The 19945-nt window shown below is 48.3% G+C and overlaps 1 long non-coding RNA gene across 3 annotated transcripts; it reads right to left on the minus strand.

The window, feature by feature from the left end:
• Positions 1–10339: 10339 nt before the first annotated feature.
• Positions 10340–15086, minus strand: LOC121487243. 3 transcript variants are annotated; one of them, XR_005986802.1, is made up of 5 exons: positions 15038–15086; positions 13374–13443; positions 12840–12949; positions 12591–12669; positions 10340–12214 (listed from the first exon to the last, which is right to left on the minus strand). It is a non-coding gene; the product is annotated as an uncharacterized LOC121487243 (long non-coding RNA). The 3 variants fall into 3 exon arrangements; XR_005986803.1 differs by having other exon boundaries at positions 15001–15059; XR_005986804.1 differs by lacking the exon at positions 15038–15086 and adding an exon at positions 13932–14478.
• Between the last annotated feature and the right edge of the window lie 4859 nt (positions 15087–19945).

Here is a 19945-nt window from a genome sequence, read left to right on the forward strand (position 1 = left end):
ACGAGATTCGCCAAGGACTTTGGGGCCAACAGGAGTCCCAGCCTGAGAGAGGGATGGCCCCAGTGTGACCATCCCACCAAGGAAGAACAGGGGTGCACCCCCAACCTCATCAACCAGTGAAAAGTGGGCTTGGGTCGATTGTGCTGGGTGACCAGCAGACACTCCTACAGGCCCCATCCTTCCCACCTGCAACTGCTAATGAGGTAGCTGGGTGAGATCCTTTCCAATGGGACTCAAGCTAATTTGGCTGATGTCCCTTCAATTTCCTGGTTAATTTCCCCTTCTTCATGTGCCTTTGCTAATCAAGCTCCACAAAGTCCTCCACCTCTGGCTCACTCTTCCTCCAGTTATTGGTTTGCCACCCTGTGAGCAGTGTCCCCTTGGAAAGACATAGTCCTGAAGGAGAGGGTGCGGCTTGGGATTTCCCAACGTCACTTTGGTGGGACATTGCTCACAGACACCAAATGGGTCCTGCCCCTTCATTCAGGAGCAAGCAGAGTGTGACCTGTTATCCTAAGTTCTGCCTTTAAAAGGCCTGGGATGGGGGGCGGGGGCGGGTGGAAGAACAAAGATGACAGGCCGGGGACACATACAAGAAGCAGTCTGGTAGGAAGTCAGACTCACAATGGCAGTTCCATAAGGTTTGTGCAGTGGGAGGGTTGGACTCCCACTGGGTGCCCATGAACTCTGGGTGCCCTACGAGTAGCAGGGCAGAAGTTCCATCTAGAATGCCAGTGGTGGGCAGCCCAGGTGGTTCAGCGGTTTAGGTTTAGCGCCGCCTTTAGCCCAGGGCCTGATCCTGGAGGCCCCTGGTAAGAGTCCTAACACGTCAGGCTTCCAGCATGGAGCCTGCTTCTCCCTCTGCCTGTCTCTCTACCTCCCTCTCTCTTTCTCTCTCTCTCTCTGTCTCATGAATAAATAAACAAAATCTTAAAAAGAAAAAAAATAGAATGCCAGTGGTGACTTGGCCCAAGGGGCCAGGGGACCAGCGTTCCAGGCAGCATGAACTCCCGTCCCAAAGAGCAGCCCCCTATCTGGTGAGGCTGAGTCACATGGTGTGATCCAAACCCTGGGAGAGTCTCCAGCAAGCAAGAGTGGGGCTGCCCAGAGGAGGGTGGGCCTAGATGTGGGAGGCGGGATAGCATCCTATAAGACTTTATGGCAGAACTGCCAGAGCTTAAACGGGAGGAGTAGCATCAGATTTGCACATTAGAAAAATGGCTTTGGCAGCACTGTAGAGGGTAGTTCAGAGGCAGGGAATCAAGGAGAGAGGGACAGCCGTGGATAGAGATGGAGAGGAGAGGAACGGGGTAAGAGAGCCCACGGAGACTTGGTCACCTCCTGGACGGATGTGGAATAGTCACGATGCTCAGGTTTCTGGCCCAGGTGACAGTGTTGCCAGAACACAGGTGTGAACCAGAAGCAGTGGTCTGGAGGGGACACGTGGGAGCTCGCACTGGCTGACTCCATGCACACAGATCCCGAAGAAACACCCAACCCCAAGGGAAGGCTGTGCAGGAAGGAAACTATGAAGCATTAGTCTTATGGTAAAGATCTGAAAGGATCTTAGCGGCTGACAGCCGATCACCCACTCAAGTATTTATGGAGCCCAGGATGCAGCAGAACTAGCACCATCCTGCCTCCTGGAGCTACACTCTAATGGGCTGGAGGCAGCTTTAGGAAGTGGCGAGTCCTACAGCTGGGAAATGAGCAGGGTCCAGGCCCCAGGGCTGAGGTGGCAGAGGTGCTTGGAGTGGGTGTGTCCAGAAGGTGAGCAGAGCCTGGAGGCAGATCGGAGCTGGCTGGGACACCAGAAGGACCAGCTTCTGTTTGTTTGCTTGCGTTCTGAGGGGAAGGAAACAGCGTGTGTATAAACTAGTAGGAATGATGTAGGAAGAGGGAGGATGTGGGAAAAAGAGGGGAGAAGCAACCCAGCGGCCCAGCCCCTGCTGGGACAGCGGGGTCATCCATAGAGAAGATGGAGTATGTGGGGGCCTTGCAGGTGGACAGGGCAGGTGCGGTGTTCTGTTAGTTTTCCAGATGACACAGGAAGCAAAGTCTGCAGTGAGATGGAGGGGAGGGAAAAGGAGGGGTAAGGGGGTTCAAGGAGAAAAGAGGAAATAAGGGAGTCACTGGGGAGAATGGGCATTTGGCCAGGCTAGAGTCAGGATCTGACTGCACCAGTGTTAAGAGCTGACCTGGGGCGCTGCTGCTTCCTTTACATGGGGACCAAGAGTAGCCGGACTTGTGTTACAAAAATGACACGAGCCCCGGATGGAGTGCCTGGTGCTCAGCCTCCTGTCAGCAAACCAGGACTCAACACCCAGCCAAACTGCAGCTTCAACCCTTCCCAGGAGCGGTTTCAAACCAATCTGGAATGTCCTGGCCAGCAGTAGTGAGGTGATCCACTGGACAGGACCCTCAGAACCCCCAGAGGGGAGGTGGCCCGCTTGCTCCTTGCCCCGTCCCCGTCTGCCTACAGAAGTCTCCCATGTTGTGCAGCACTCGGAGTGCCTGTCTGCTGAATGGGATGCTGCCCAACTCACGAGTCACTGAATAAAGTTAATTTGATCTTCAAATTTACTCAGTCGAGCTTTTAAACACCTCAGTCCATCCTCAGGGCCATCCCATGAAGTAGACTTGGACAGCCCCCAACTGCTTGACACAGAGAGGTCCTGTAACTTTTCCAAGGTGTCTCAGCCAAGAAAGGTGGATCTTCAGTTCCCACATCGGCACTCATGCCACTAGCGATCCCTGTATGCTGCTGCCTCCGTGCACAAGAAAAGCCAGCCACTGACGCTTTTAACAAATAAGTTCTGATTAAAGAAGACTTGGAACAGGGATCCCTGGGTGGCGCAGCGGTTTAGCGCCTGCCTTTGGCCCAGGGCGTGATCCTGGAGACCCGGGATCGAATCCCACGTCGGGCTCCCAGTGCATGGAGCCTGCTTCTCCCTCTGCCTATGTCTCTGCCTCTCTCTCTCTCTGTGTGTGACTATCATAAAAAAAAAAAAAAATATTTTAAATTAAAAAAAAAAAAGACTTGGAACAATCTTCCCTTGTGCACATTTCTCAGCTGCAATTCTGCACGTCCATATCATGTGTACGTTAAAAAAAATTGTAAGTATTGCCAGTTCCATAAAAGTAAGTAAATATGATTTTAACTGCTATGTGTACATGGCTTCACTGGGAGCACCCTGTAGGGGACCTGGTGAGTCGGCGTACGTGCTGGCCCCCACCTGGGAGGCACCACTGTCCTCCAGACCTTGACAGTCACCAAGAGCTCCCTCAGATGTAGCTAGAGGAAACCAAAACAAGGATCGTGGCCTTTTTTTTTTTTTTAAGAATTAGATTTTTAATTTATTAGACATAGAGAGAGAGAGAGGCAGAGACACAGGCAGAGGGAGAAGCAGGCTCCATGCCGGGAGCCCGACGCGGGACTCGATCCCGGGACTCCAGGATCGCGCCCTGGGCCAAGGGCAGGCACCAAACCACCGAGCCACCAAGGGATCCCTCGTGGCCTTTTTTGCAGACTGCTGATTACCCATCATGTGAGTGTCTTGCACATTCAGGAAACTAGCATCTCACATGGTTGGGATTGTGGGGGGTGGGGAAAAAAGCAGCAGCAGCAAATATTTCAAAATCCAAGGCTGTCACAAACCACAAGTGCCTGGCTCAGAGAAGGCGCTCACCAAATATTTGCTTCATGTTTATCTTAGATAAACATTTGGTAAACCTTACAATCCTACTAGGTGCATATTTCTGAATATTTTAATAAATTAAGCACCTATGTTTCTATGCAACACAGATGACAGTTTCATGCTGGGTCACCTTGTAAATCTCAGCACACATAATACATATTATTATCTTTAAATGCGTCCTATGCCCTTCATTCTCTAAGAGGTGGTCCTTGCTCCATAGGTCTACTCAGTAGAACACATACAGTAAAACACAGAAAATGTCTAAGTCAACATTTTCCAGCAATTCTCACAAGAATAAACCGCAAATCCTGGATGGCAAGTTTCTAGCCAAGTATATTTCCAAGTAGCTGTACTCGGCGGCCCTGGAAAGCAGCTCTGTATAAGTGGATGTAACGGACGGATCTGGATTAATAGGCAAAACCACAAAGTCAAACGCCAGTGTGGCAACCACGTGCAAAATTGATTTAACGCCTTTTAGTTCTGCCATATTTGGTGTAACAGAGCCAGGTGCTTTTCCCAGACTGCTTGATCGGGGGCTGGGGGAGTCCAAGAAAACTGCAGCCAAATTTGGATGCTGAGGGCGGCACACAGAGGAAGTGGCTGAAGTTGGGATACCAGTGGGTTGCCAGCCGGATTTCTACAAAGTGAGAATAGCTCCCATCTGAGCTTTGTAACCCCGGCTTTCTTACACTAAGGCTTCCAGCATCCTTTCACAACTCTTAACAGTGTCCCCGCTGTGGGGCATTTCTACCCTGTCACTTCCCACAATGACAGAATCACCATTTCTAAACAGAACTTAGGGGGAGAAACCCAGCCCTGGTCACACACGTGTTGGGTACCGTGTGGGGTTCCCTATCAGGGCCATGACAGATTTTACACATAAGGAAAGTGCCTTCTCTCCACTAAGTCAGGCCCGCTGAACCCCTTTGGGCCAGGATAGTGTCTCATGCACCCACCCCACCCCACCCCACTCCCGCCCCCCCCCCCTGCCTGGGATAGTAGGTGCTCAACAAGTGCTGACCTTAAGGTCACTTGCCCACGATCATGTGGCTGGTAAGGATGCCAAACCAGAGCCTCCTGCCGCCAGGACTGAGCTCTGGCCCATACACCATGACGTGCATCTCTCTTCAGGCTAGAAATAGGTATGGATCATCCCAGAAAGCCATTCCTGGTTTTAAAAAACCAAGGGTGCCCAGAGTGTAAGGAAGATGTCCATGAAGATGATTAATGCCCTTTGGGATCTCACGCAGTGGTTTTTGTGATTACAGAGTATCATTCAGGGAAAAAGATGCACCTCCAAAACTTCTGTACCCTCTCCGAGGTCAATGAAAGTTACTCAGATTTACAGAAGGTATTTCCCTTTGAAATCTGTCACCATTGTTTAATTTGTGACAGTAAAGAGAAACCAAGGTGAGCTTGTTACCATTTACCAGAGCACTGAATTCAGGGACACCTGGGCCTCTTTTGGTTGGGAGAAAGCAGATGACCATTCCCAAGCTGAGATGACAGGTCACCTGCTTAGGTCAGCAAGGGACCCCTGTGAGCTGCCCCAGCTGGGGATTTCTATAGCCCCTTGCAGGGCCTCCAAGGGTTCTGGCCTTCCTTCTCAGCCCTTATTCTGTTTGGCCAGCAACTCCCAGAACTCAGTTCTGCAAGCTGCAGAGTGAAGCAGAAGAGGAGGCTTTTACATGGTTTCATTAAGGAGCTTTGTGGGGCAGCCTGGGTGGCTCAGAGGTTTAGTGCCGCCTTCAGCCTAGGGCATGATCCTGGAGACCTGGGATCAAGTCCCACGTCAGGCTCCCTGCATGGAGCCTGCTTCTCCCTCTGCCTGTGTCTCTGCCTCTCTCTCTCTCTGTCTATGAATAAAAAATAAAAATAAACAAAATAAAAAGGAGCTTTGTGAAACTGATTGGCTTGGAGGGGTGAGCGGACGGGGGTCCCCAAAAGAGGCCACCTCTGCTGAAAGGCCCCAACCCCCTGTCCTCTGGCCAGCCTGCCCACCCTGTCCAGTGGCCCCTACCTGCTGCTTGCACTGTTGTCATGGCTAACTTCAGTGAGCTGCCCCTGGGCCTGGGGAGGGAGCCTGAGGACCGAGCTGGGAATGGTCCCCTTATGCTCCAGCAGAAGACAGGCAGTGGCTGACATGAAGGCAAAGTGGAGAAGGCCCCAGGGGAGGAGCCATTGCGGGGCAGGGAGGCCCAGGAGGAACTAGGCAGGAGATAGAACACAGCCTCACAATCCTCCCCTGTTCCAAGATTCTCAAGTTCTGAGCATGGAGTCCAGCCACCAGGAAGAAGCTGGAGGCACCACCCATGAGACTCGGTCTTTGGCAGTTAAGACAAAGCCCTTTTAATAACACTGCTAACGCCATCCCTGGTCAAATCCATGACTTATGAGAGGTAGGAAGAGTAGGGTGAGCCAGGTAAGGACAAAATGTGACTGGCACCAAAGACAAAGGCCCGGTGCCAGGTTTCATCCTGCGTCCCAGGAAACTGTCAGTAGGGACAGGTGGAGCAAGGATTGTAGCCTTATCCATGAGGTGATGGCCCTCTCATCAGAGCAAGAACCCTTCACAACCATCATTCATTCATTTCTATGGGTTGTTGCCCTGACTTTTCTCGGTCAAGTTCCTTCTGGGGTTCCAACATAGACCTAAGAAGGGAAATGTACATTACACCTCTGCCAGGAGAGAGGGGGTGCCAGGAGCTGAGCATAAGACTGGTGCAGGATCCAGAAAAGCAAGAGCTGTTGGGAGAAGCCCAGCAGGGCCCACTCTGTCCATGGTGGGTCCTGTTCATCTACCTGACTGCTGCAGGCCAAAAGTTGTCATGGGTGTGAAATGCAGACTGGATCCTCACTGCATCCCACATACTGTATCGCTGAGGAATCTGCTTTCCAATCTGAGCTCCTATCTGAAATTCACATCATTACAGTGAGTAAAACTGGATACTGCAGAACAACATGTGGTCTGTGGTGCTACCCATATGCAACCCTTAGTCTTCTAGTTTCAGAGAAGCCTCCTGCAGTGAAATACATCCCCCTCCCATATGCCTGCACACAGGAGCCAGGATGCACAGGAGCCAGGACGTGTAGTCTCTCCTTTAAAACACACACACACACACACACACACACACACACACACACACACAACACAACAAAACAAAACCCAAACCTTATTTAGATGTAATTGTGAGGTCTTTCTTTTAGAGATGACACAACCTTCTTGTCCCTCTGTCACTGCCAAGCCTCCCGAACATATCCAGGCTCTCTGGGCTCCTCCCATACCAAGCTGGGAAGAATCACCCTTCGGAGCTGCTGTGCTCTGCTCTCATTGCTCAAACGAGTCAGCAGTCCTCCACTGCCTGCAGCACAAAATCCAAGCTCTTCAGTGTAGCATCTGAGAGCTACTGACCATGAGAAGCAGCTCCTATGCAGGTCAGCCCTTCCTCCTCCTCCCACATCACTCACTTGGCACGTTTTCCCAGGGAACCTGAGTTGACTGGTTTTGTTATTGTTTCTGACAGATCCTCCTTCCCAGACAGAGTCAACAGGCTCCAGGATGTCAGGCTGTCCAAATTCCAGACCTCCATTCCCTGGACCCACTAACCTGGAGCCCACCTAGGGCTGTTTCCTCACCTGTGAAATGGGGTCATAACTGTAGCAACCTCATCAGATTTTTGTGAGAGGTGACTGTGTGTGTGTGTGTGTGTGTGTGTGTGTGTGTGTGTGTGTGTGACACAGAGTGGGCATCCAGCATGGCACGTGGTCACTGTCTCCAAGCACTGGGTACTGCCCGGAACCTTGTACAGGAATCTGCATTGACATCAAGTAAGAAAGGACAGTCCTGTCCCCATACGTAACACAGGAAAGGGTTTCTAGTGGATCTGGTGATCCTTTCCTAGGAGTTAGATGCACATGTGATTTACTAGGCTTGACTTTTCCCCCTCGTGGACACTCTATGTTTTGTTGTGCAATTTGCTTTTTTTTTTTACTTGGAGATCTCTGCATCTCCATGGAGATGCCCAGGCCCTCTGTCTTCTTACTATAATAGAAGAGATGTCTCTGATTGATGGAAGGCCAGGCCCCATGCTCAGATTTTGGAACCTAGATCTTTCCCTGGTTGACTATGTAGGTTCCTAACTGTCCCAGAGCATCAGGCATGAAGAGGACATCCACACTCCCTATACTTTTTTAATACTCAGTTTAAGCTCTTATGAATCAAATTTCACAAATCTTTCTTTTCACATCTAAAACACAGCTACAAATAACGTAATTCTCTTCAACAACTTAACCTGTTATAAATAGGGCATGGTTAGTTATTGCAAACACCTCAGCACAGAAAGTATGTATAATTTCTCACTAAGTATCATCATCATTGGGTCGCCTGGAGGGGGGCGGGGGGCTCAGTCAGCTTTTGGCTCAGGTCATGATCTCAGCATCCTGGTATTGGTCCGCACATCGGGCTTCCTGCTCAGGAGGGCGTCTGCTTCTCCCTCTGCCTCTTCTTCTCCCCCTGCCTGTGCTCTCCCCCAAATAAAAAAATAAAATCTTTTTTTAAAATATTTTATTTATTTATTCATGAGAGACACAGAGAGGAAGAGAGAGAGGCAGAGACACAGGCAGAGGGAGAAGGAGGCTCCATGCAGGGAGCCTAATATGGGACTCGATCCTGGGTCTCCGGGATCACACCCTGGGCTGAAGGCAGCGCTAAACCACTGAGCTACCCAGGCTGCCCAAATAAATAAAATCTTAAAAAAAGATAACTATCAACATCATCTTCATGATTCCCTTTACTTTTTTGAAAAAAGAGAGGGTTTTTTTTTCTTTTTTTAAGATTTTGTTTATTTATTCATGAGAGACACAGAGAGAGGCAGGGACATAGGCAGAGGGAGAAGCAGGCTCCATGCAGGGAGCCCGATATGGGACTTGATCCCAGGATTCCAGGATCATGCCCTAAGCCGAAGATAGACACTTAACCGCTGAGCCATCCAGGTATCCCAATTTCCTTTACTTAAAAAAACAAAACAAAACAAAACAAAAAAAACCAAACAAACAAACAAAAAAAAAACCTTGCTAGAGTTATGGCTATATTTATTTTGGTATTTTTCCAGGGTTAAAGGCCCCAAACAAAAAAGGGTACCATCTATAACTAGCCAAGTTAGGACATTTTGGTTACAGATGGATTCTTGGTGAGGGCTGGAGCTAGGCCATCAGACTAAATTTGCTTTTTAGAAATGTCATTTCCTGCATCAGTCAGATTTGTAAAACCCACACCCTTCACATAGATTTTAGTTCTTTGCAACCTTATGTCTCCCCTAAAATGATGCATCTTTTTTTTTCTTTTTTTTTTTTTTTTTAAGATTTTCCTTATTTATTCAAGAGAGACACAGAGAGGCAGAGACATAGGCACTGGGAGAAGCAGGCTCTCTGTGGAGAGCCTGATGCAGGACTTGATCCCAGGAACCCTAGGATCACAACCACAACCAAAGGCTCAACCTCTGAGCCACCCAGGTGCCCAACAATACATCTTTTAAAAAATATTTTATTTTTAAGTAATCTCTACATGCAACATGGGGCTCAGACTTACAACCCTGAGATCAAGAGTCACATGCTCAGGACACCTAGGGGGTGCAACTGGTTAAGCATCTGACTCTTGGTTTCAGCTCAGGTCACGGTCTCAGGGTTGTGGGATCAAGCCCCGCGTTAGGCTCTATGCTCAGTGGGGAGTCTGCTTAGGATTCTCTCCCTCTCCTCACCCACCTCCCTACCCTCCCCCATCCCCTACCCTGTGCACATGCACTTTCTCTCTCCCTAAAAAAGTCGAATGCTCTACTGGCTAAGCCAGCCAGGTGCCCCTATAACAATGCATTTTTAAAGTCTTGCTGAAGGGTGTTCCAAAACCCATCTTTGGGTTTTTTTTTTTTTTATAATTGATTAACCTAGTCCTGTCATTACAAAATTGTGACTTCATCTGTTAGTATTATTAAAAATTTATGTTTGCCTTATTAGCGTTGCATTAAGATTAGCAAGATCTCTAGAAATTTTATTACCCAGAAATGAAGGACTGAATCTTCATGGTGATGTCTTCTCTTCAGGACACTTGGGTGATATATTACCGACCTGGGAATATGTAGTGAAGCCCGTTCCTTTTTTTTTTTTTTTTTTTTAAGATTTTATTTATTTATTCAAGAGACACACAAAAAGAGGGGCAGAGACATAGGCAGAGAGAGAGGCAGGCTCCTCAGGAGCCTGATGTGGCACTCAATTCCGGGATCTCGGGATCATGTCTGAGCTGAAGTCAGATGCTCGGCCAATGAGTCACCCAGGCGTCCTGAAGCCCGCTCCTTACCTGGCTTTTGTGTGTGAGCACTGCAACAGGCACCTGCCCATTTTTGTGAATAATCACCAGTCCAGGGGCACCTGGGTGGCTCAAATGGTTAAGCATCAGGAACCCCTGGTGGCTTAGCGGTTTAGTGCTGACTTTGGCCCAGGGCTTGATCCTGGAGACCCGGGATCGAGTCCCACTTTGGGCTCGCTGCATGGAGCCTGCTTCTCCCTCTGCCTGTGTCTCTGCCTCTCTCTGTCTCTTATGAATAAATAAATAAAATCTTTTAAAAAAATGGTTAAGCGTCTACCTTTGGCTCAGGTCATGATCCCAGAGTCCTGGGATCAAGCCCCATGTCAGGCTCTCTGCTCAATGGGGAGCCTGCTTCTCCCACTCCCTCTGCCTGCCGGTCCCCATTTGTGCTAGGAAAATCAACACGTACACGTATGTTAGAAATCTCCTACTGTATTCATTTTCTAGGCTACACGACAAAGTACCACAGATTGAGCAACTTAAAACAATTCATGAGCCCGTAGCCAACATGTGGCCAGGCTGTGTACCCACCTGGAAGCCCGAGCGGGGAAAGATTCACTGCTGGGCCTTTGGGCTCTTGGATGGACTCACTTCCCTAGCTTCTCACTGGCTGTTTCAGCCACCCTCAGATCCTAAAGGCTGCCAGAGGTCCCCTGCCCCGGGGCCATCTCCAGAGGCCACTGACAATATGGCTGTTTGCCTCTGCAAGGATGGCGGGAGTGAGTTTCTAGCCTCAGAAGAGACCAAGTCCCCCTTGAAAGGGCTGTTATCTAAGCCAAGCTCACCCAGGATCATCTCCCTTCCAATTAACTCAAAATCTACGGATTTCGAACCTTAATTATGTCTTGTATACTCCCTACATCTCTGCAGTATTCTACTAGCTAGAGGGAAGCCTCGGGCCAGCCCACATCACAGGAGGGGATGAGAGTGGGCAGAGATCACGGGGGCCACTCGGGGTCTGTCTCCACAGCCACTTACTGAAAGCAGTGGGCATTATGCAGATGTCTGACCCTCTGCACCTGCAGCCACGCTTGTGCAGCTTCATAGTAACGTGTCCCCTGGGGCTCCATGGGCCTGGCCCTGCAGGCTCTCTGAGCTCACTGTTACTTGCCTCACGTCTCCCTGGCCCCAACCACACTGCCTCCCTGCAGGTCCTGGGCTGTTGCATCTGACATTCCCGGCTTGTGCTTCACTCACATCCTCGCCCCTTTATTCGCCACCCCCCCTCACAGAGCCCCATCAGGGAAACCCTAAAACTACGCAGAGAGGAAGTCAGTAGGGATGAGGAACGCAGGCTCTGGGGCCAATGCCTGAAGGCTGAATCCCAGCTGCCTCTAGGCAGCCAAGCCCCAGGGTCAGCCTTTGTCAAGTAAGGCCAACAGTCTGAGCCCTTGCGGCAGCGGTCTGGCTAATGCACCTGAGTGTCCAACCTCTCTTTTCCACCTGGGCTGAGAGTGGACCCTGGTGCGGTTTCAGGGTCAGCTTACCTGCATTCCTGCCCATCCAGAGGCCCTGGTCAGGGATCCCACCCTGCTCTGGTCCCTTCCCTGGTCCTTTTTGGTTTCTGGAGAAATTTCCTTTATATATTTTTTCCCTCAATTTCATGTCCTTTGGATCAGGAGGCATATTGGCTACCTATAGAGGCCTCTCCATACCTCAATCAAGTTCGTTCTGTCTCCCATTTCTCCAAATCACTTCCACTACCTGCCCCACGTCCAACCACTCTCCAGCATTTACTGAGTACTCACAATGCCTAAAGCACTTTACCAGGCAGCAAATCAGCCTGTCAAACAACCCCGAAGTTCATGTTCCTTAAGCTTCCTTTAATTGGTGATCTTCACCATTTAGGGATAATGAGTGACAATAGCTACAAAATATAAATTGGGAAAAGATCATAGAACACTTCATCCTTAAAACATGTACTTGGAAATACAGTAGGAGACCAGAAAGAGGAATTCGGGAATTCTATAATAAGACCTTACGTTAAAGGCAGCAGTAACATACAGCTGATGTTTGTTTTTTTAATTTAATTTGAGAGGGAGGGAGAGAATGCACAGTGTAGAGGGTGGGGGAGGAGCAGAGGGAGATGGACAAGCAGACTCTGCACTGAGCTGGGAGTCCAACCTGGGGCTTGATCCCACGACTCCGAAGTCAGGACCTGAGTGGAAACCAAGAGGCAGATACTCAACCAGCCAAGCCATGCAGGTGCCCCAAGCTGATGTTTTAAGAGATTAGACCACAGGCTCTTTAGAGCAGGAAACTGGGCTCTTTCTGTACCTGCACCCATACTGTCCTTGGCCTGCTGTTCAGTGGTTTGAAAGTAACTTAGGAATTGCTGTTGGGACAGGTTCTTGCGTGGGAGACCTCGGCAGGTTCCTGCCTACAGCCCCCAGGCCAGCACAGCTGGGTGAGTTTTTTTTTTTTTTTTTTTTTTTTTAGGGTGAGCTTTCTGTTCACTTGGGATCTGACACCTGTGACTATACAAGGGGGTGAGGACACCACCACTAGTGACTGGTATTTGCCTCCCATCTCACCGTCAGGTCCAAAGCAACAGAGGGGACTGGAAATTCATGTTGTCCTGGGCACTGGTCCCAGCCTTGCCACTGCCTGCCTCTAAAGAGAAAATCACAATGACAATTTCTGATTGTTCTGTGTGAGAACTACCTCTGTTGCCTAGGAGATCTGGGAATCTTGGCAGGGACCCCAAGAGGTGAGATCCTTGCTCCCTCAAACCCCCAGTCCCAAGGACATACCAAAGGAACTGGATGTTGGCTAATACATACTCGAGCCTGGAACTTTGGGTCTGCAGCAAGACAGAGGGAATGGGCAGAGGGCAGCAGCAGCAGCATCCAGGGTCTGGAACTGAGCGGAGGCCATGGCACTGGGGCTGTTACTATGGCAAGATGTGCATGGTGATTTGGGCTCTCAGGTACCCCTCTTCCTGCTGGTTTACTGAACCTGGTTTTCTAACCTGCTGTGGATTCTATGAGTTACACAAGACCCACTGCCATGGATTCCCTTCCACCTTTCAGTCTGCAACCCAGCCGTGTGGACACTGATAAATCACTTTATCTAGCTGCGCCTTTGAGCACTGTCAGATGGGGCTGGTAACAGCCACTGGGACTGGCCCAACACAGGCTGCACTCTTCTTTCCCAGGGGAAGCTCCCAGAAAAGATGTGGCTGACTTGGGCTCAACTTTTTGAGAATAAAAATGAAATGGATGTCAATTTGTAATATTCATTAACTTGGTTTTATGTGCAGATTTCAAATCAGAGATACACCCATGAAATGTTTAGAAAACGTTTTTCACTCTTACTTTTCTGAAAATGACTCAAACTTCTTTTTGTGTTGCTATCACCACGGTGTCCCCATCATGCCAATGCTCCCTGTGCCAACAAAACAGATTTCCAGGGCTCATCATCTTGTCTTTTTTCTGGATTGTTTGAGCTACAACATTTTTTAAAATCCTGTGTGATACTGTCACTAGTAAATTATCTCATTCATGTAGAACTAGGATAGTTGCTTTTACCATATGTCCTTAAAAAAAAAAAAACACGCCTTTTTAAATTATAAAATATAATAGAGAAGACTGTCTGAGACATAAATGTTGTGAGTTATCATAAAGCAAAACTGACATAACCACTGCCCTGGTCAAGAACTAAAACACTGGCGGTAATCCCAAAGCCTCTGCACATCCCCTTGGTGCTCCAAAGGCATCCGCACCCGGATTTTTATGGTAATGTTATGGTAACCACTTATCTTTATATTTTTACCAAAAATATACATCTGCAAACATTGTAATTCTTGCCTATTTTCGAACATCACATATAAAAGGGATCACATATACTCCTTTAGGCTAGCTTTTTTTACTCACCATATGTTCTAGATTCACCCCCATTTTTGCATCGAGTTGCATTTCATTTTTTGTTACTGATAATATCCCGCCGTATGACTAGATCACATTCATCTGTGCCACTGCTGATGGACCCTGGGGGCCGTTAGAAACAATGCTGCTGAGAATGTTCTCACATGTGCTCCCAAAGTGTGTACTGGTAAAGGCCCTGCTGACCACAGGATGGGCCTAGCTTCAGGTTCATTGGATAGTGTCAGACTGACTTCCCCAGGGGTAGCAGCAACTTATACTTCCACTTGGCCTAACCTATAGGCAACTCCTTGTGGGTTTAATTCCTATTCCCCTGCTTTCTAGCTAAAATTGAGCGTTTTGTCAGGTCTATTAGCCATTTGTAGTTCCGCTTTCTTCTTAAGTGCCTGTTCAGGTCCTTTACCTTTTTCACAATTTAAATGTCTGGGGGCACCTCGGTGGCTCAGTGGTTGAGCTTCCACCTTTGGCTCAGGTGGTGATCCCAGGATGCTGGGATTAAGTCCCGCATTAGTCTCCCCGCAGGGAGCCCGCTTCTCCCTCTGCTGAGTCTCTGCCTCTCTCTCAATGTGTTAAATAAATAAATAAATAAATAAATAAATAAATAAAATCTTTAAATTTTTTTTTTTTTATTATTATTTATTTACAAGAGTCACAGAGAGAGAGAGAGGCAGAGACACAGGCAGAGGGAGAAGCAGGCTCCATGCACCGGGAGCCTGATGTGGGATTCGATCCCGGGTCTCCAGGATCGCGCCCTGAGCCAAAGGCAGGCGCCAAACTGCTGCGCCACCCAGGGATCCCCAATAAAATCTTTAAAATTAAAAAATAAACCATTTAAATGTCTGTCTTTTTCTTACTGACTGGCAGTTCTTCCTATGTTCTGGATCCTAGCCCTTTGTTGGTTATGTGTGTTGCAGATATTTTCTGTTCTGTGACTTGCCTTTTTACCCTTTTAATGGTGTCCTGATAAAGACCTGTTTTTGACTTTAAAGTAGTTGAATTTATAATCTTTTCTGTTATAGGTGGTGCTTTCTACATCTCTTTTGTAGAAATACTTGCCTACCTCAATATTTTTAAGATATTTTCTTATATGGAGGCACCTGGGTGGCTCAGTCGGTGAAGTGACTCTTGATTTCAGCTCAGGTCTTCATCTAATGGTCACGAGTGAGCCCCACGTTGGGTTCCATGTTGGATGTGGAGCCTACGTTTAAAAGAGAGAGAGATTTTCTTATATTTCTTCAAGAAGTTTTGCTTTTCACATTTAAATCTGTAATTAGAGTAGCCATAAAGCTAGGTTTATAACTCCCGTCCTAGCATCTCTTTCAGTTAGCAATCCCTTTTACTCTTAAGAGCATCTGGAAATTTCCTTAGGCTTTTCTTCTTGGAATGAGTTAGCAACAGTTGATTCTAATCCTAGCCACCAGAGATTACTGGGTTTTGGAGAGGTACAGAGAAGCATACCAGAATGCCTCAGAAGAGCCAGCCTGGGCCTGGCTTTCATGCCTAGTGGTGGGGTGGCACCCATTCTTGGTGCTCTGCCTGCCTGGGAGAGCTGTGGTGAGCCCAGCAGAGCTGAGGCCAGGAACTCCCTTATCAGTCACCACCCAGGGCAGAGACTACCTGTGGCAACCATCAGCAGAGCTCCATTTCGGTGCTGGAAAGAGAGTTGATGGGATTTGAGATAGGAAGCATCACTCCAGAGTATGTTAATAATAAACTTCATTTGTGTAAATGATGGAAAAACACAATGAAGGACATTTTAGGTACCAGTGGCTTGTCTGACGAGTTATATTTCTGGAATCAGATATACAGTATGTTTCTTTTACATGCAAGTGAAAACATAGATTACGGTTTGGTTTTTCAACAGTCTGTGTGAATTTGCAGCCATTAGAAATTCCTGGGCACGTGGTGGGGCTCAATCGGTGCAGCATGTGGATCTTGATCTTGGGGTTGTGAGTTCAAGCCCCACACTGGGGGCAGAGTTACTTAAAAATCTTAAAAAAAAAAAAAAAAAAAAAAAAAAGAAGTTCTTCAAACTACTGTCAACCAGGAGCCATCATGTGGTCTGGTGCAGAGTGCTGCATACAGTAAGTGTAAAGTCCATCCTGTGTGAGAAGCCTCTGGTCCAGGAGAGTAACAGACCTGTATACCTACTGGTGTATAAATAATCAGGACTTTACAGGTATGAGTGCAAGCTTTATGTTGCTTCCTGGGGCGTAGTTTATGTTTCGTAAACTAACCTGGGTTTTGTCTACTACTGACCCTTGTACTTTACCAATGACCTTATCACTTTACCCTCCTCCACCTCTTATTAAACACCTTTATACACACAGCTCAAATACACCTCTATGGGTTATAGTTCTTCCTGCCTTCTCGTGTAGTTCTCATGCCTTCTCCCTGATTGGACCTTTTCTGCTCCAGGTAAAAAGGTCTCTCAGCCAGTTTGAATCCCCAGCATTGCTAGCACTAACCTAACATGTAGGTTAGGCATAACTCCAAAGATGGCTGTTGAATGAACCTTTGCCTTGGCCATGTCTGTGGGAGTCTGGATAATCAGACAACGGAGATGGTGGCTAACACTCGCTCCAGGTTTAGCTCACTGTTTACTGCTGTTTTAGATTTTAGGTGTTGTAGGTTTCTTCATAGAAACAAAAACAGTTTTTCACTTTAAGGCATTGTTGCCTAGATGAATCAGGACATGCACGTGAACTTTGGAGTTGTCTTTTTCAACAGATGGTTTCAGCAAATTTTCCTCTGCCAGAGATTCAGTCGGGGGGGATGGGTAGAGTGGGTTGGGGAATGCCACATTCTTAACTGCTTCCTCTAGCACCTTAATAACTCTGTACAGTGTGGGTTAGTGGGAGTGAGGCACTACTGACGGAGCAGTGACAAGGGGTAGCTGAAGTCCCTGAGCAATGCTGCCCAGGGTCCCGCCTTACCAGTACCAGGCTCACAGGCAGACATCTGACTTGTGGGCTTTACAAAGGGAGGGATAGGGGCACCTTGGTGGCTCAGTGGTTGAGCATCTGTGTTTGTGTTTGGCTCAGGTCATGATCCCAGGGTCCTGGGATTGAGTCCCACATCGGGCTCCCTGCTCAGTGAAGAGTTTGCTTCTTCCTCTACCCCACTTCCCCTGCTGGTACTTTCTCTTTCAAATAAATAAATTAAATTTAAAAAAAAAGAAAGTCACTCCCTCAAACTTATTGCAGTGTGGTCAGGGATATATATAGGAAAACAATAAGACATGATGTGGTGGGCACAGAATAAAGAACATACAAAATGAGGGCATAATAACCCATGTCTGGATCCCTGGGTGGCTCAGTGGTTTGGCCCCTGCCTTTGGCCTAGGGCATGATTCTGGGGTCCCAGGATCGAGTCCCATGTCAGGTTCCCTGCATGGAGCCTGCTTCTCCCTCTGCCTGTGTCTCTGCCTCTCTCTGTGTGTCTCTCATGAATAAATAAATAAATAAATAAGTAAAATCTTAAAAAATAATAACTTGTTATTATTATATATATATATTATAATATTATTATAATATAATATAATAATTATAATAATTATAATATTATTATGTTATATATATATTATATATATATATATATATATATTAGAGGAACACATGTCTGTGTTCCTCTGGATTTAGTGAGGCATGACCTATGATCTGAGACTTATGGCTGATGAGAATGGACAGCAGAAGGAGGATGCGTATGGCATGTGGTAACAGTGGGGGCTGCATAGGAGAAGTTTAGAGGTCCGATGGGGCGAGGGGCACAGCAGCAAATTCTGCCAAGGCTGGAGCCTAAAGATTCAGAGAAGTGCCACAAAATTGAGGCTACCATGGAAGGTAGAAATGGTGGGGAAGAGCCAGCGATTTGGAAAGCCTGAGCTCTCTCCTGTGGCTGATGGTCAAGTGTTGGGGAAATCAAGACTGTCCAGCATGTCTATCCAGCCATCCCTCCCTGACCCAAAAATGAGAGACAGATACAGTAATGTCCATCATCCTGAAAGCAGCCCTCTATCGATCATTTGGAATGCCTCTCAACCCAGTGTTGCTTCTGAAACTCTGAGACTTGACACAAATGGCCAAGAACCTCAAACTCAAATATGCAGAGACTATAATAACAACACTAGTAATATGTGAGCGCTTGTGAGTGCTTTACATGTACCTTCTCATTTCATCCTCCCTCCAGCCCAAAGACACGGATGGTGTTATTCCCATTTTACAGAGGAGGACACAGGCTCAGAGTTGTAGTAATTCATATTAAGTGATGGAGCTGGGTGGGATATGAACCTACTAGTGTCTGGCCCAGGAGAGAAGTGGGAAGGACGATAGACAGGACACAAGAAACAGGTTAAAATGAAAGAGCCAGGGGCGCCTGGGTGGCTCAGTGGTTGAGTGTCTGCCTTTGGCTCAGGGCTGATCCCGGGGTCCTGGGATGGAGTCCTGTATCAGGCTCCTTACAGGGACCCTGCTTCTCCCTCTGCCTGTACCTCTCATGAACAGAATAAATAAAAGTCTTAAAAAAAATAAAATGAAAGAGCAGAAATAGGAAGGAGGACTCTCAGCTGTGGTGAGGGCAGATTTAAAATGCAGGCCTCCTGGCAATAAGTGAAGAGAGTCACCTCTGCATTGGCTGAAAGGACTGGGGGGAGAAGGGGTGCAGTGTTGGTGGCAGGGGGAGGAATCTTGGGTCCCCAGAAGTTCCACTGGGTGAGAGTCAGTTCAGGGAAACTGGAATGAATTGTGTCACAGCACAGGTGCTCTGCAGGGGCCCCGGGGCACTCCTAACTCAAGGCTTCTTTTAAAATGGAAACTGAGGCCAAGTAGAAGAAAAGGCTACAAAGTGTCACCGATGGAACAGAATAGAGGCCCCCTGATCACTAGATGACTACTGCTCTGCTGTCTGGCAGCTACTTGTCCTCCTGCCAATAGAGCCTCCTTTTCCTCAGAGGAACCACCCCCTTGTCTCACTGAGCCCTCCTGCCATGGGTCTTTGTGAGCTGGGGCCGCTATAACACAAATATCACAGACTGGGGGTGCTCAAACCACAAACACTGAGCTCTTGCAGCTCTGAAGCTGGAAGTCCAAGATCCAGGCACCGGCAGGTCCCGTGTCCAGTGACAGCCTGCTTCCTGGCTGGAAGACAACCCCCCCCTGCCCCCCCCCAACTGTATCCTGACAAGGGGAGGGGGCGTGGGCTCTTCTGCGTTTCTTATAAGGGCGCTGCCTTCTTTTTTTTTTTTTTTTTTAAAGATTGTATTTATTCATGAGAGACACAGAGAGAGAGAGGCAGAGACACAGGCAGAGGGAGAAGCAGGCTCCATGCAGGCAGCCCATCGTGGGACTGGATTCTGGGTCTCCAGGATCACGCCCTGGGCTGAAGGCGGCGCTAAACCGCTGAGCCACCTGGGCTGCCCCAAGGGTTCTAGCTTCTTAGGAGGGCTCCACCTCTGTGACCCAAAAACCCGCCACCAGGGCCTCATCACCAAACACCACCCCACTGGGGATTAAGTTTCAATGTATGAATACTAGGGGGACACAAACATACAGTGTACAATAACCCACATCTCCAGACGAAGTCAGTTCACAAAAGCTATGCTGAAGGTTACACACAAGACCACAAAACTGTCCAGGATGAAGCAGAGGCTTTTCTGCCTCTCCTCCCACTGCTAGCATTAGCCTATATGGGGCTTCCCACAACACAGCTGGTCTGCAGCCTCAGAAAGGAGCAGGGGCGAGAACCAGAGCAGAGAGGCAAACTGGGTCCCAGCCACAGAGTTTCCCCATGTCAGGCTGTATCTGGCCTGCCAACAGTCACATCTGTTTTTTGTTTGTTTGTTTGTTTTTTAATCTCCATGCTCACTGTGGGGGTAGCTCCCGGCGTTGTCGACTGGGTGGAATGAGGTGCAGGAGCCTCACCTGCATCTGGGCCTGGCAGCCAGAGAGCACTCTCATCTGAGCTAGCACTAGGCGCTAGGTTGGCCGCCTCCCATTACGTTTTCTGTC

The sequence above is a fragment of the Vulpes lagopus genome, chromosome 3, assembly GCF_018345385.1.
Source record: "Vulpes lagopus strain Blue_001 chromosome 3, ASM1834538v1, whole genome shotgun sequence".
Taxonomy (NCBI): domain Eukaryota; kingdom Metazoa; phylum Chordata; class Mammalia; order Carnivora; family Canidae; genus Vulpes; species Vulpes lagopus.